The 15,332-nt window shown below is 36.7% G+C and overlaps 1 long non-coding RNA gene and 1 other non-coding gene across 2 annotated transcripts; both read right to left on the reverse strand.

Moving 5' to 3' along the window:
- Nucleotides 1-6,311: 6,311 nt before the first annotated feature.
- On the reverse strand, nt 6,312-6,418 carry LOC118481434. The gene has a single exon (XR_004865642.1). It is a non-coding gene; the product is annotated as a small nucleolar RNA R71 (small nucleolar RNA).
- Nucleotides 6,419-13,411: 6,993 nt separating this feature from the next.
- LOC118480871 lies at nt 13,412-14,639 on the reverse strand. Its single transcript, XR_004863979.1, has 2 exons — nt 13,964-14,639; nt 13,412-13,779 (listed from the first exon to the last, which is right to left on the reverse strand). It is a non-coding gene; the product is annotated as an uncharacterized LOC118480871 (long non-coding RNA).
- Between the last annotated feature and the right edge of the window lie 693 nt (nt 14,640-15,332).

Consider the following 15,332-nt stretch of genomic DNA (forward strand, 5'->3'; position numbering starts at 1 on the left):
AACATGTTTGAATAACATAAGGAATAAATTTTAAACTTATTATTATTTAGTTAAAATAAAATTAAGTAAACGTGTTTGTTGTTGGACATAGATCTGTTAACAACTGTAACATACATTCACAAAAGTTACATAAAATTGTAATCAAATCTCTTTTAATAGCAAGCATACCTTATATTAATCTTTAGCAGATCTAGTAAAAAGCTCAAATTCAATATCATATTTCAAAATTTTAAAGCATTCAAGTCGTTCCTCGAAGAACAGTCCATACGTACGAACCCAATCCGAACAATCCTAAGCTCAAAACCCTAGTCGCCACCTAGAAAAATGGCACATCTGCACATTAGGTCAGAGGGTTTCGGACACCACCACAATCGAAATAGTTCAAGACGATAAAGACGACGGCTCAGACGACAAAGATTGTGTCTTAGATCTAGGGTTTCAGATGTCGACAAGGGTTACATCGGAACACCAACCACCACCTCCTTTCCCGCCGTCGGCATGTGGATGTGTGGTTGGGAATGTTTCAGACGACGAGATGGCGGCTCAAATCTAGTGTTTGGGGGTTGGTCGAGGGGACGTGGTGGTGACAGAGGCGGTTGTTGCTGTGGTGACTGTGCTGGAGGTTTGTTGTTGTGGTGGTGGTTGGTGACGGAGGTGGTTATGGCTGTGGTGGTGGTTGGTGTCGGTGACAAAGGTGGGTCTAATTTCATCTGGGTTTCAGGTTACTTCAATAGCGGTGGTAAGACGGTGGAGGGTGGTGTGGTGTGGTGTGGTGGTGGTGTTGATGGTGGTGGGGGGATGCACGAGGTCTAGAGAGAGAAAGAAAGATGAGAGAGAGGTGAAGGGTGTTGAATGTTTAAGGAGAGAGAAAGAGATAAGAGGGAGAGAGATAAATAAGAGAGAGAGAGGAAAAAAATCTAATAATAATTTATTTTTTATTTTTTTAACTATAAGGGTATTTTGGTAATTTAACAATACTTACCCAAAAAATTTCTAACAGTATTAAAAATTTAGACTTAAATGGTTAAGAAAAGTGGCTGTAGAGACTCAGGGCGTTAAACATTTTGATTTTTTACTCAAGTGGTTAAAACTATTAAAACATATGAACTCAAAAAGTAATTTACTCACAAATACATTTTAAAGGGGCGGATGACCAAAATCATATTTTCACCATGAATAATGATTTTTGAGGACAACGTTATACATGAACCATGAATAATAATTTTTGTGGACAACGATATACATGATAGATTGAATTAGTGGGCACATTGAAGATGTGATGACCATTGGGTTTGAAATAAATTTTTAAGGATCGAGGGCCCTCAGTACATGTACTTGAAGCTCTATTTAGAATTCATTTAATGGGTTTGGTGAATACTTCCATCAGATGTTAAATCATGACATGAGTAAAACATTTAAGACATAATATCATTTTGTTCTTGATAGCAACCAAGAAGACTAGCTACTTTTTTGTTCACCTTCATTGTTGAACACTATTTGCTTTATATTAAGGTGATTTTTACTAGCTTGTTTGGTAGTCACATAGATACTGAATCAAAGATCCAAGACAGTTAGAATAAAGATGTTTCTACTTAATATAACCATTGAAAAATAAATTTAGCTTATTACTAATAAGAAAAGTTTATAACCTTTTTTTAGTTAGCCCTCAAACCTCATCCGGGGGTCTTGCCCCTGACCCACCAGGGGGCGTTGCCCCATTGTAAACCCCTAAGGTTTAGGGGCTTTACCCTAAGAACCATTAAGCTTCCATGGTGTTAGAAAATCATAATAGTCTTATCGAGCATGTACTACATATCCTCCAACTCAAATCAATGGTTATTATCATTTCTAATTTTGTTTTTAAGCAAATATCGATTACCCAAAATTGCTTGATAACACTAAAATCATTAACCGTAAAACTTTAAGCAAACTCGTTATGAATGGTAAAAATTAAGTTAAAGATTTCATCTTAACGTATGCTTTTGTGTTGTTACAATAATACTCATGCTTCATTTTTACATGTATTTAATGGCGTAATCACACGTTACGACGGAGAGTTCACTAGAAAGCATAAAATAAATATTAATATTTGTTCTCAGTATAGTATAGCCTACGCTAAGTACTAAAAAGGCTTTATAGAAAATTCGGAACGTTGAAAAAAAAGTTAATATAAATACGGTATCAATCGAAACCATAAAAAACGATGTTGATATTGGTTTCTATACTATCGACATCAAAACCGATGTTGTTTGGTGGGTATTAGTTTGATTCATCATGGCACCGAAATGGTTGATTTGCCCAATGTAACTTATGGCACCAAAAAAACACTTTATTTCAAATACAAATGAAACTTTGAGAAAGAAAAAAAAAAAAAAAACAACTGTGTATTTATTAAAAATGGGGTCGTGTTCTGTGTCGACTTGTTTAGTGTTTCCTTGTGGAATATGAATGAAACGTTTTAGTAGTTAGTATGTTTGAATTAATTGTTTTTGTTTCTTTTTCTCATATTCCTTATAATAAAATTGGGATTATATATTTGGTTCAATATTAGAAAAAATGAAAGAAAATTATTCTGAGAATCAGTTGTAAACTCGTAAAATAAGTATGTTGGAAGTAAAGGGTTTATTAAAGGACTAGTTTATAGTCCCATGTATTACATGAGTTGAATAAATAAAATATGTTACGTAAGTTAAAGATGATAAATATCATACAATGTTTAAAACAACCCATAATCAAGAAAATGTCAAAGTTTTTTCTTTGAAATTTATAGAAAAATATAATAATTTTGAAAAAATTTACACATATTAAGAGGCCAATATATACCGGATAATTATTGCTAATTATTATTAAATACTAAGTTAAGGATTATATAAAATTTAATTTAAACACTCATTTGATTATTTATCAATTTAATTTAAATACTCATTTAATTATTTATCTGTTTATAATTTAAATATTTTAATGGCAAAACGAAAACAAAGACAAAATCCATGTAACCTTTAAAAAATAAAGTTTAAGAAATTGACGAAAAGATAAACCGTGATAATGTATAACAATTATATATATTTATATATTATTAGATATACCAATAATTAATAATATTAGAGATTAATCAAATATGTTAATATAGTATTAATTTAATATTAAATTTAATTTAAATACTCATTAGATTATATATATATATATATATATATATTTGTTTAGGGTTATATTAACGTACAATGGCTCTTATCGTACAGTACAATATGTACGCGGTCATCTCAGCCCTCTGATCTAGTGCGAATTAACTTTTGAACATGCGATTTGTGCTGAAAAACCAACATGCGAAATTGCTTTATATACCAACATGGGATTTCATCATATTTACCAACATACGAAATTGTTACAAAAAAACCAACATGCGATTTCATCAAAAATACCAACATGCGATTTCCAACATACTTTTTTGTAACATGCGATTTCACAATATCGTACGTATTTACGTTAAGTGATATTGTATTTTACACTTTCACAATATGTTTATAACCTAAATATTTTAATAAAAAATGAAAACAAAGACAAAATTCATAAAATCATTAAAAAAATAAAGTTTAAGAAATTGACACAAAGATAAATTGGGATAATGTATGACAATCATTTATATTTATATTTATATATTATTAGATATATTAGATAGGGTAAGGTTATTGTAAAAAAAGGTTAAAAGTGTGAGAAAGGTGAGAACTATTGTGGAGATGACATGTGTCCTTGATACGCGCAAAATGCAACATATAAATTATATCAAATATAGCATAAAACTAACCCTTTTTTAGTACTAATGTTAGAAAAAGTGTGCTTTTGTCTTCCTTTTGCATTTTCAGGATTAAATGAGTTCAAATTAACAAAAGAAGCAAAAAGACAACAAAATCTAACATAAATACAAGAAAAGGGACAAAAGTGGATTGCCCGACCCCTCGACAGCATCCTCCCAAGCAAAACAAAGAAAGCAGAAGACTGAACACGCTCCGTGCTCAGCGAGCATGGGGCCGTGCCCAAGAAGCAGAAGAAAAGACAAACTAATAGAAGCTTCTATTGCCCACCACGGGGCCGTGCCCAGCGGACACGGGGGCGTGGTCAGAGTACTGCAGGCGCATTTATTGTAATTGCGAATTACAATTAAAGAAGAAAGAGAGTGTCAGACGGCCACGGGGCCGTGCCCAGGCTTCTGTTCAGCCTATAAATAGGAGTGCTTGGAGCCATTTCAACTCATCCCTTGGCACACCACCTCTCTCACACTTCACCCACCACCCACCACCATCACAACACCATCATCCACCACCATCATCCATTGTCCATCATAGAGTGTGTGAGTCGTCTCGGGATCCAAGATTGATCGTAAGAGTTCTTGACAATCAAAGGCCATGTTTACCTAAGTCTCTTACATCACTTGGTGAAGACAAGTGTCTAGTGTAATACTTTTTATTTTTAATCTTTTGCACTTTTTATTTGGTTTTGTATTAATGACTTTAATAACTAGTTTCTTATGTTGAAGGTGATTCTTCCTTATCATTTGTCCGTGGTGTCTTGACATTATTTTACTGTCTATATAAAATAAAAGATTTTCACCATTCATATCTCAACGGTCTATATGGAGGTATGTTGGCTACCTGGTTGGGGGTTAAGGGAACGGTTTGGTAAGAGTCTTGCCCTTGTTCAGCGTTTAGAGGTCCTGCAAGGGACCTGGGTCAAATTTACTAGGATCTCCTTCAATAGGTATTGGATGGCGGGGATCCAAACTCTTTGACCCCCTCATAAGTTAAACTATTATTAATACTATAACCCGGCTATTTAGGACTATATCCCTGCTGACTCAGACTACTTAGTCGAGGGTAACGTCACATTCAAAAGAGGGGCCTACAATAATTTGCATTAATAACTTAATTAATTATCTTTCAATAATCCGACCCTTTAGGATTGTATCTTTGCTGACTCAAACTACTGGGTTGAGGGTAACGTCACCTTCAAAAGACGGGCCTACTACAATAACTAAGATTGTCTCTAAAATAAGTGCAAAAGTGCGAAAATAATCAAAGGTTACACTATACACGAGTCGGATCCAAGTGATTCATCTTGTCTATCTGTTTTATTTTTATTTTTATTTTTCAGCATTTAGTTAGTTTTATTTTCTTAGTTTTAAAATCTTTTCTAACATTTTGATTTGATTAGACGTTGAGGATAAACTGGTACTAAAAGCTCTTGTGTCCTTGGACGACCTCGGTATCTTACCAACACTATACTACGTCCACGATGGGTGCACTTGCCCATATGTGTGTGTAGTGTTAGTAAATATCGTGTTTTATAAATTTAAAACTTGGCTAAAAAGTGTAAAAAGGGCTTAAAATATATACCAAAAACATATACACACTAGCACGCATCAAGTTTTTGGCGCCGTTGCCGGGGACACAAGGATTTTAAGAATGTTAGGAATCAACGGCCTAATCATTTTTTTTTATTTTCTTTTTATTTTTTAGGATTTTTTTCTAGTTTTTCAGCTTCTGCAGAGCTCAGCACGGGTCGTGCCTGGTCGGACACGGGCCGTGCCCAGCAGTGTTACTGGCAGTTTTTAGTTTTCCGAGTTACAGAAGGCTGACCACGGGGCCGTGTCGGTGCAACACGGGGCCGTGTCCAACTCTCCAGTAACAGGGATCTGGAAAACAATCACTGTAACTCCGACCACGGGCCGTGTTCACTGAGCACGGGGCTGTGGTGAACCTTCTGACCAACATTCTTTTTTGTTTTTGTTGCAGGACTTGGAACCAGACGCCACCTCTACGTAGTGTATGAGCTCCAGTTCTAATAAAGACATAAAATAACCTCTAGAAGAACCCGAACGCTTTCTCAGAAAAAGACTCAAAGCTAAAAACCAAGAAAAGGTTTCGGGGAACCCACTTCCAATGGCGGACCAACATACCCTCATGGATTATCTACGACCCACCGTAGGTAATCTCGGCGCCGCTATCAATGCACTGAATGTTGAAGCCAATAACTTCGAACTTCGGCCGCATTTGATACAGATGCTTCAAAACTCTGCAACCTTCCATGGGCTTGCGGACGAGGATCCCCATCTACATATTACTAATTTCTTAGAAATATGTGATACCTTTCGGTTCAATGGAGCATCAAATGACGCCATCCACCTCCGAATGTTTCCTTTTTCACTAAAAGACCGAGCAAAGGCTTGGCTTAACGCCCTCCCAGCTGGATCGGTAAACACCTGGGATGAACTAGCCCAAAAATTTCTATATAAGTATTTCCCTCCCGCTAAAACGGCTAAATTAATGACTGAAATTAATACCTATTCACAAGAGGACGGGGAATCCTTATATGAAACTTGGGAAAGGTTCAAGGAGCTATTACGAAAGTGTCCTCATCACGGTCTTGGGATATGGAAACAAGTATCCACTTTCTATAATGGGTTGTTGCCACACACAAGACAAACACTTGACTCTAGCTCCGGGGGACTTTTAGGTAATCGCCGCCCGCATGAAATATATAATCAAATTGAGGTAATTGCTCAAACCAATTTCCAGTGGCACACTCCCTGAGGCAATAAATCTATTGCCCCGGGCGCCCATAAGGTTGATGAAAGCACCTCTTTACAAGCCCAAATCGAGGCCCTTTCTTCTAAAATTAAAAAGTTAGAGATGATAAAAACAGTCTCGGTTATGGCTTGTGAAGGGTGTGGTGGGCCACATGAAAATTGGAGTTGTATGAAAGAAACAGATGATCAAACAGAATCAGTAAACTACATTGATAATAGACCTAGGCCGTCGGGTCCTCCAACGGGCACCTACAACCAAGGATGGCGAAACCACCCTAACCTTGGTTGGAGAGAACCCGGCAATAGTAGTAACCAACAAAATCAACGAACAAACTTTCAACAACCAAGAAATGAGTCACAAAATTTCCCTCAACAACAAGGTGGACGAGAAAGGCTTGAAGATACTATATCTCGCCTTATCTCCGACACTAAAAAGAAAAACTCGGATAGGTTTCTACAATTAGAATCAAATTTTAGAAATCAACAAGCTAGTATACAAAATATCGAAAAACAAATAAATCAACTAGCCCAGAATTTCTCCGAGAGACCGCAAGGCGCGTTACCAAGTAATACCGAAACAAACCCAAAGGCGCAAGTTCATCTCATCACCTTACGGAACCGCACCGTGGGTCCCGAGGAAGGGCCACCGCCTACTGAGGAGATCACGTCACCGCCCCACCAAGAGAAGGTTACTTCCCCACCATCAGGGCCCACCAAGGCTCCTCCGGTTCCGTACCCCGGTAGGTTAATCCGTCAAAAGACCAATGAGCAATTCGCAAAATTCGAAAGTCTACTAAAACAATTGCATGTCAACATTCCTTTCATTGACGTCCTAACCCAAATGCCTAAATACTCTAAGTTCATGAGGGACTTCCTCACTCATAAAAGGAAAATTGAAACATTGCAATTAGTTAACTTAGGCGAAGAATGCTCTGCTCTCGTACTCAACAAACTCCCCCAAAAGAAAATTGATCCCGGAAGCTTCACAATTCCTTGCTCAATCGGGGACTCCCCCGTTCGTAATGCCCTAGCCGACCTTGGGGCTAACATTAACCTCATGCCCGCATCAATGTTCAAAAGACTCGGCCTAGGAAAAACGAGTCCTACAAAAATGAGTATACAACTTGCTGATCGATCCGTCAAATTCCCGCAAGGTGTCATTGAAAATCTCCTAGTCAAGGTCGACAATTTCGTCTACCCGGCCGACTTTGTCATACTTGATATGGAAGAAGACACCGAAGTCCCCCTCATACTAGGCAGACCATTTCTCGCCACCGTACAAGCAGTGGTGGACATGAATGACGTAACACTCACTTTGAAATTGGGGATAATGAAGTGAAGTTCGGGGTTGGGAAGAGAATAGAGGACGATGACCCGGTCAATTACATGAAGGTTATTAATTCGAGTTTGGATGATGCTCTCCGACGGTGCAACATGGGATGCAAAACATCCCGCTCGGAAAACATATAACCTCGCCTTGGGTCTAGCCAAGGACCCTTATAAACGTGGCGCACCACAGAGGCATTCCGCGGAACTATCCTTAGTTTAGTTTAATCTTTTAATTTTAATTTGCAGGAATAAAACACACTCGGGATGGTGAAGGATAACAAGGGAAACGAGAAACATGGCCCATGCACGAAAACAGGGCCATCCGACAACAATTTCTTCATTACAGTAATCTCAGCACGGGCCGTGCCCAGCCAACACGGCCCCGTGCTGAACATCCTGCAGAAAATTGCCCAGTTCAGGTAACTGGACACGGGCCATGTTCACTGAACACGCCCCCATATCTAGGCTTCTGTTTCTTTTCTTTAATTTTTGTTACTGGCACTTGAACACGGGGCCGTGTCCAGACTGCCAGTAACATAAAATTATGCTTTTAACACCATTTTACACATTCAATTAACCTAAAAACTTATTTTTGGGACACATTGAGGACAATGTGTAATTTAAGTGTGGGGGGATGCTAAAACCTTGAATTTTGCAAGTCCTAATAACAAGCCTTACACAAAACTCTATTGGAAGCGCTAATCACCCCAATTTTTTTTCAAAAATTTTCAATTTTTTTACTTGTCTAAGTTTAAGTTGGGAATTCTAATTCTAACAAGGTTATATTTTTATAAATTTACAACCGATAGCGTCGTGATAAAAAGAGCCAACATAAGAAAATTATGAAACGGCATGACAAGCTTAGTTAAAATTTGATTATATATACTTGATCACGTAAAAACCCACTCCCACAAAAAGTGAGTTTTGAGCCTTTATAGAGCATACAAATATACATCTTTACACTAAAATGCTTATTTTTCGTTTCTTGTGTGAATAGCCACCTGGTTCTTACGACTCTAGAACTTGCCACGATAATTCATTCCCGGTCCTTACCAACTTAAACCCAAGTAAGTAAATGATGGAGGCATTAGGACTAACCCTTTTTCTTTCAACACCATTATTTTTTATTTTTCTTTTCACCTACCCAAAAATTCCCCCTAGTTAACCTCTTTGAGCCTAAACCTTTTCATTTCTTAACCCAAAACCCTTTTACCCACCAAAATCCCTTTTTCATTTTTAACCCCTTATTTTAGTAACAAAGCTTGGTTTTCATGTGACTATTGAAAAAAAAATGATGATGAAGTTGTAATTAAACAAACAAAGCTCCTCAAATAAAAGCTTGTTTGAATAAATACTTCATTAAAAAAAATAAGAAGTCGCAAAAAGAAAATGTTTTACGAAAACCAACGCTTTTTACGCCTTTCGCCCTTTTCAACTAACCACTAACCCAACCACCCACCTTTAGCCCAAGCCTAACCCTTCACCCAAAAAGTCCTCTTGATATTTACAAAGGTATAAAGTTAAAAAGGAGGGGGATTGATTGCTTGGCAAGCTTATGGTAGAAATAAGTTCCACGCCGCTCCCGAGTGATTCACTAAAAATACACCTTCGGCCGAGTGTGAGTGATATCCCCCGTGAGGTACGTGAACTTGTATATAAATGAAATTTTAAAAAGGTATGTTATGCCTTAATAAAAAATTTATCTTATGAAATGTTTTTAATAAATCATGACGAATAGGATTGTAAATAAATAAAAATAAAACCTAAACGATCTTGGAAAATCCCGACACTCTATGACAAGCCCAAAAACCTTCTCTTCTACCCATTCCATTTGGGGATGAATAAAGCCACATTATAAAGAGTTTTGCTTGAAGACAAGCAAAGATTCAAGTGTGGGGGTATTTGATACGCGCAAAATGCAACATATAAATTATATCAATTATGGCATAAAACTAACCCTTTTTTAGTACTAATGTTGGAAAAAGTGTGCTTTTGTCTTCCTTTTGTATTTTCTGGATTAAATGAGCTCAAATTAACAAAAGAATCAAAAAGACAGCAAAATCTAACATAAATACAAGAAAAGGGACAAAAGTGGATTGCCCGACCCATCGACAACATCCTCCCAAGCAAAACAAAGAAAGCAGAAGACTTAACACGCCCCGTGCTCAGCGAGCATGGGGCCGTGCCCAAGAAGCAGCAGAAAAGACAAACTAATAGAAGCTTCTATTGCCCACCACGGGGCCATGCCCAACGGACACGGGGGCGTGGTCAGAGTACTGCAGGCGCATTTATTGTAATTGCGAATTACAATTAATGAAGAAAGAGAGTGTCAGACGGCCACGGGGCCATGCCCAGCGGGCACGGGGCCGTGCCCAGGCTTCTGTTCAGCCTATAAATAGGAGTGCTTGGAGCCATTTCAACTTATCCCTTGGCACACCACCTCTCTCACACTTCACCCACCACCCACCACCATCACAACACCATCATCCACCACCATCATCCATTGTCCATCATAGAGTGTGTGAGTCGTCTCGGGATCCAAGATTGATCGTAAGAGTTCTTGACAATCAAAGGCCTTGTTTGCCTAAGTCTCTTATATCACTTGTGAAGACAAGTGTCTAGTGTAATACTTTTTATTTTTAATCTTTTGCACTTTTTATTTGGTTTTGTATTAATGACTTTAATAACTAGTTTCTTATGTAGAAGGTGATTCTTCTTTATCGTTTGTCCGTGGTGTCTTGACATTATTTTACTGTCTATATAAAATAAAAGATTTTCACCATTCATATCTCCACGGTCTATATGGAGGTATGTTGGCTACCTGGTCGGGGGTTAAGGGAACGGTTTGGTAAGAGTCTTGCCCTTGTTCAGGCTTTAGAGGACCTGCAAGGGACCTGGGTCAAATTTAGTAGGATCTCCTTCAATACCCAAAGGTATTGGATGGCGGGGATCCAAACTCTTTGACCCCCTCATAAGTTAAACTATTATTAATACTATAACCCGGCTATTTAGGACTGTATCCCTGCTGACTCAGACTACTTAGTCGAGGGTAACGTCACCTTTAAAAGAGGGGCCTACCATAATTTGCATTAATAACTTAATTAATTATCTTTCAATAATCCGACCCTTTAGATTTGTATCCTTGCTGACTCAAACTACTGGGTTGAGGGTAACGTCACCTTCAAAAGAGGGGCCTACTACAATAACTAAGATAGTCTCTTAAATAAGTGCAAAAGTGCGAAAATAATCAAAGGTTACACTATACACGAGTCGGATCCAAGTGATTCATCTTGTCTATCTGTTTTATTTTTATTTTTATTTTTCAGCATTTAGTTAGTTTTATTTTTTTAGTTTTAAAATCTTATCATTAATTCAATTAATTCAAAACTTTCCATAACCGTCACCTTAATTATAGGAACATGATTTTTTTAAAAGATATCTAAAAAACACTACGAATAACACTGCAACCTCCATTCAGCACATATATAACACCATTCAATAATTATATAACACCATTCAGTAAGTATATAATACCATTTTAAAGATCTCTGTAAAAACACTACGAATAACACTACTGTAAATCAAGTTAAATCTACAGTGAGAGACGTGCTGTAAGTCAAGTTGAATTACCAGCTGAAGTTGTAGATTCATCTTATTAGGATGGTCTTATATCTAGTTTTAAATTATTTAGTAGTGCAACTAATGGGTTCCTTTTATAATCTAGCAGTGCATGGAAGGGTTTAAAAAGAGAACTTATTACATCACTCATGAACTCATCCAGGTACATTTTGAAACCGCTCGTTAACATTTTCTATTCTTGCTTGCGTGGGTCTTTAAAGTTTTATTCCTCTTCACTGGTTATCTCTATGTTACGGCTGACGCAACCTGGGGTTTTTATTTTTATTTTATTTTTAATTTTTTTTATAAATATAGAGGTTAGAAAGATAAACCTTCAAAGACAGGTTTGTTAATTCTCCATCTGGTCATTTTTACCAAACTTAAATTGCAGTATTCAACTGAAAGCAAACATAGCGGGTTTTTCAGACATTGCTTCTCTTGGTTGTGGCCATACCTTTTGCATCGGCTGTTACTACCACTTGAATTTAGTTGTAATATGTAATATTAATTAAAAGTTGTATAAATAATGGGCTTGCTTTGGCTCACAAGACGGCTCTAGCTTATTTTTTTTGAAACAATACTGATGCTTGTTTATATGGTTGATGATGGCAGGGTAGATGTCATGAAAAGCATTGGAGCTATGTTTTATGACGATGGAATTCTCACACAAAAGAACGATTAGATACATCATGTATTGTTTTGGAATTCGGAATATGTTACTGGTTACACAATGCTTCGGATCAAAGTTATTTACGAAGTTATAATATCATGATTTCTACATTTACCATTTTAGTGAACTTTTATTTATTTTATGTTGTATATTGTAAATAATGTGATTTTTGTGGCAAAATTATGTGCTACTAAAAATAGTAAATACATCTAATTAAATATAGTTTTTACCGACACAACATTTGTGCCACTAAGGTTTCTTTTATATTATGGTAGAAAAAAGTGCCACTAAAAGGGTAAAAACTTTATGTGGCAGATTGAAAAAGTGCCACTAAAAGGCTTTAGCGTCAGCGCTTCTAATGGCACTTTTAATGTGTGCCGCCCATTCTCACAGGATCCTTTAGTGGCACTTTTTTTGTTTTTTAGTGGCACTTTTTGCTTGTCACTAAATGACAATTTTTTTGTAGTGGTAGCAAGTTAACCTTGATGGATTTAATGAATATTCCAAAAAGCTATTTTATGCAGAGTAAGTGCATGAATAAACAAATGTTTATTCACGACAAAGACTCTTAATAATAGAGATGTCACCACTGAAGGAGAAAAAGTTAAGCCAAGCATTCAATACATACAACAAAAACTCCATTACCTTTCATTAAAGAATTCTTTGAGTATCCATTTGTAATAGTCAATAACCATACAATCACCTTGTAAACTTTTTTTCTTCCAAAGTGATATAAACATGAAAATTCTGTAAGTTGTGTTTCTTGAAAGTTTGATTTCCATTTTCGCATATTATTTTCATACTTGTTGAAATCAATTGCCAAGTTTAGTCAAAGAGCATCATTATCTAGGATCAGTTAGAAATGTTAGAAGAATATGTCTGAATTTCAGTTTTTGATTCTCAATCTTTAACTTCTTTGGTTTTATCAATATAAATATAAATGATATGCCTCCATCTGAATATAGATAATAATTGCTCTAGTATAAGACGCATGGTTCTAAAAAATTGTATTCAATCAAATATAATAATTACTGTTCAAAATTAGCTTTAACGAATGTTTTAATAAAGGGTAGATTACATTTTGAGTCCCTTTGTTTTAGTGGTTTTAATCATTTGAGGAAAAAATCAAAATGTTTAACGCCCTGAGTCCATACAGCCACTTTTCTTAATCATTTGAGTCCAAATTTCAAAGACCATCAACCAAGTCTGTTAACTATGAGGGTAATTTGGTCATTTGCACATAAAGTACAAGTCTTATATGCACATGAGTACAAGAAACAAGTCGTTAATGCATAAACTTTTAATATATATATATTACATATATATAATTAAACACACACCCACCACCTCCGTCTCACCTCCACTACCAGTGCCGCCCCACTGCCAACACCATTCCACTGCCGCCCCATCCGAACACCAACCACCACCGTCTCACCCTCACTGTCGAGAACCCTCCACCACCAACCCTTTAACTTTCTCTCTCTAAACGAACAACTGCCAATAGACGGTATAAGAGCTACTTTAAAGAAGGCAACTGCTCCAATAGTTTTTCACTATCCAAATCGCGTGTTCTACTATAGCCCTGTATATAATAAGTAAACATGTTTGAATAACATAAGGAATAAATTTTAAACTTATTATTATTTAGTTAAAATAAAATTAAGTAAACGTGTTTGTTGTTGGACATAGATCTGTTCACAACTGTAACATACATTCACAAAAGTTACAAAAAATCGTAATCAAATCTCTTTTAATAGCAAGCATACCTTATATTAACCTTTAGCAGATCTAGTAAAAAGCTCAAATTCAATATCATATTTCAAAATTTTAAAGCATTCAAGTCGTTCCTCTAAGAACAGTCCATACGTACGAACCCAATCCGAACAATCCCAAGCTCAAAACCCTAGTCGCCACCTAGAACAGTCCATACGTACGAACCCAATCTGCACATTAGGTCAGAGGGTTTCGGACACCACCACAATAGAATTAGTTCAAGACGATAAAGACGACGGCTCAGACGACAAAGATTTTGTCTTAGATCTAGGGTTTCAGATGTCGACAAGGGTTACATCGGAACACCAACCACCACCTCCTTTCCCGCCGTCGGCAAGTGGATGTGTGATTGGGAATGTTTCTGACGACGAGATGGCGGCTCAAATCTAGTGTTTGGGGGTTGGTCGAGGGGACGTGGTGGTGACAGAGGCGGTAGTAGTTGTGGTGACAGTGCTGGAGGTTTGTTGTTGTGGTGGTGGTTGGTGACGGAGGTGGTTATGGTTGTGGTGGTGGTTGGTGACAGAGGTGGGTCTAATTTCATCTGGGTTTCAGGTTACTTCAATAGCGGTGGTAAGACGGTGGTGGGTGGTGTGGTGTGGTGGTGGTGTTGATGGTGGTGGGGGGATGCACGAGGTCTAGAGAGAGAAAGAAAGATGAGAGAGAGGTGAAGGGTGTTCAATGTTTAAGGAGAGAGAAAGAGATAAGAGGGAGAGAGATAAATAAGAGAGAGAGAGAGAGAAAAAAAAAATCTAATAATAATTTATTTTTTATTTTTTTAATCATAAGGGTATTTTGGTCATTTAACAATACTTACCCAAAAAATTTCTTACAGTATTAAAAATTTGGACTCAAATGGTTAAGAAAAGTGGCTGTAGAGACTCAGGGCGTTAAACATTTTGATTTTTTACTCAAGTGTTAAAACTATTAAAACATATGAACTCAAAAAGTAATTTACTCATAAATACATTTTAAAGGGGCGGATGACCAAAATCATATTTTCACCATGAATAATGATTTTTGAGGACAACGTTATACATGAACCATGAATAATAATTTTTGTGGACAACGATATACAATTTATACATGATTAATTGAATTAGTGGGCACGTTGAAGATGTGATGACCAATGGGTTTGAAATAAATTTTTAAGGATCGAGGGCCCTCAGTACATGTACTTGAAGCTCTATTTAGAATTCATTTAATGGGTTTGGTGAATACTTCCATCAGATGTTAAATCATGACACGATAAAACATTTAAGACATAATATCATTTTGTTCTTGTTATATTTGAGTGATCTATAGTTCTTTGTCATGATATATATGACGTGTTATTTCTTTGTCATGATAGCAACCAAGAAGACT

This window comes from Helianthus annuus, chromosome 8, assembly GCF_002127325.2.
Source record: "Helianthus annuus cultivar XRQ/B chromosome 8, HanXRQr2.0-SUNRISE, whole genome shotgun sequence".
Classification (NCBI taxonomy): Eukaryota; Viridiplantae; Streptophyta; class Magnoliopsida; order Asterales; family Asteraceae; genus Helianthus; species Helianthus annuus.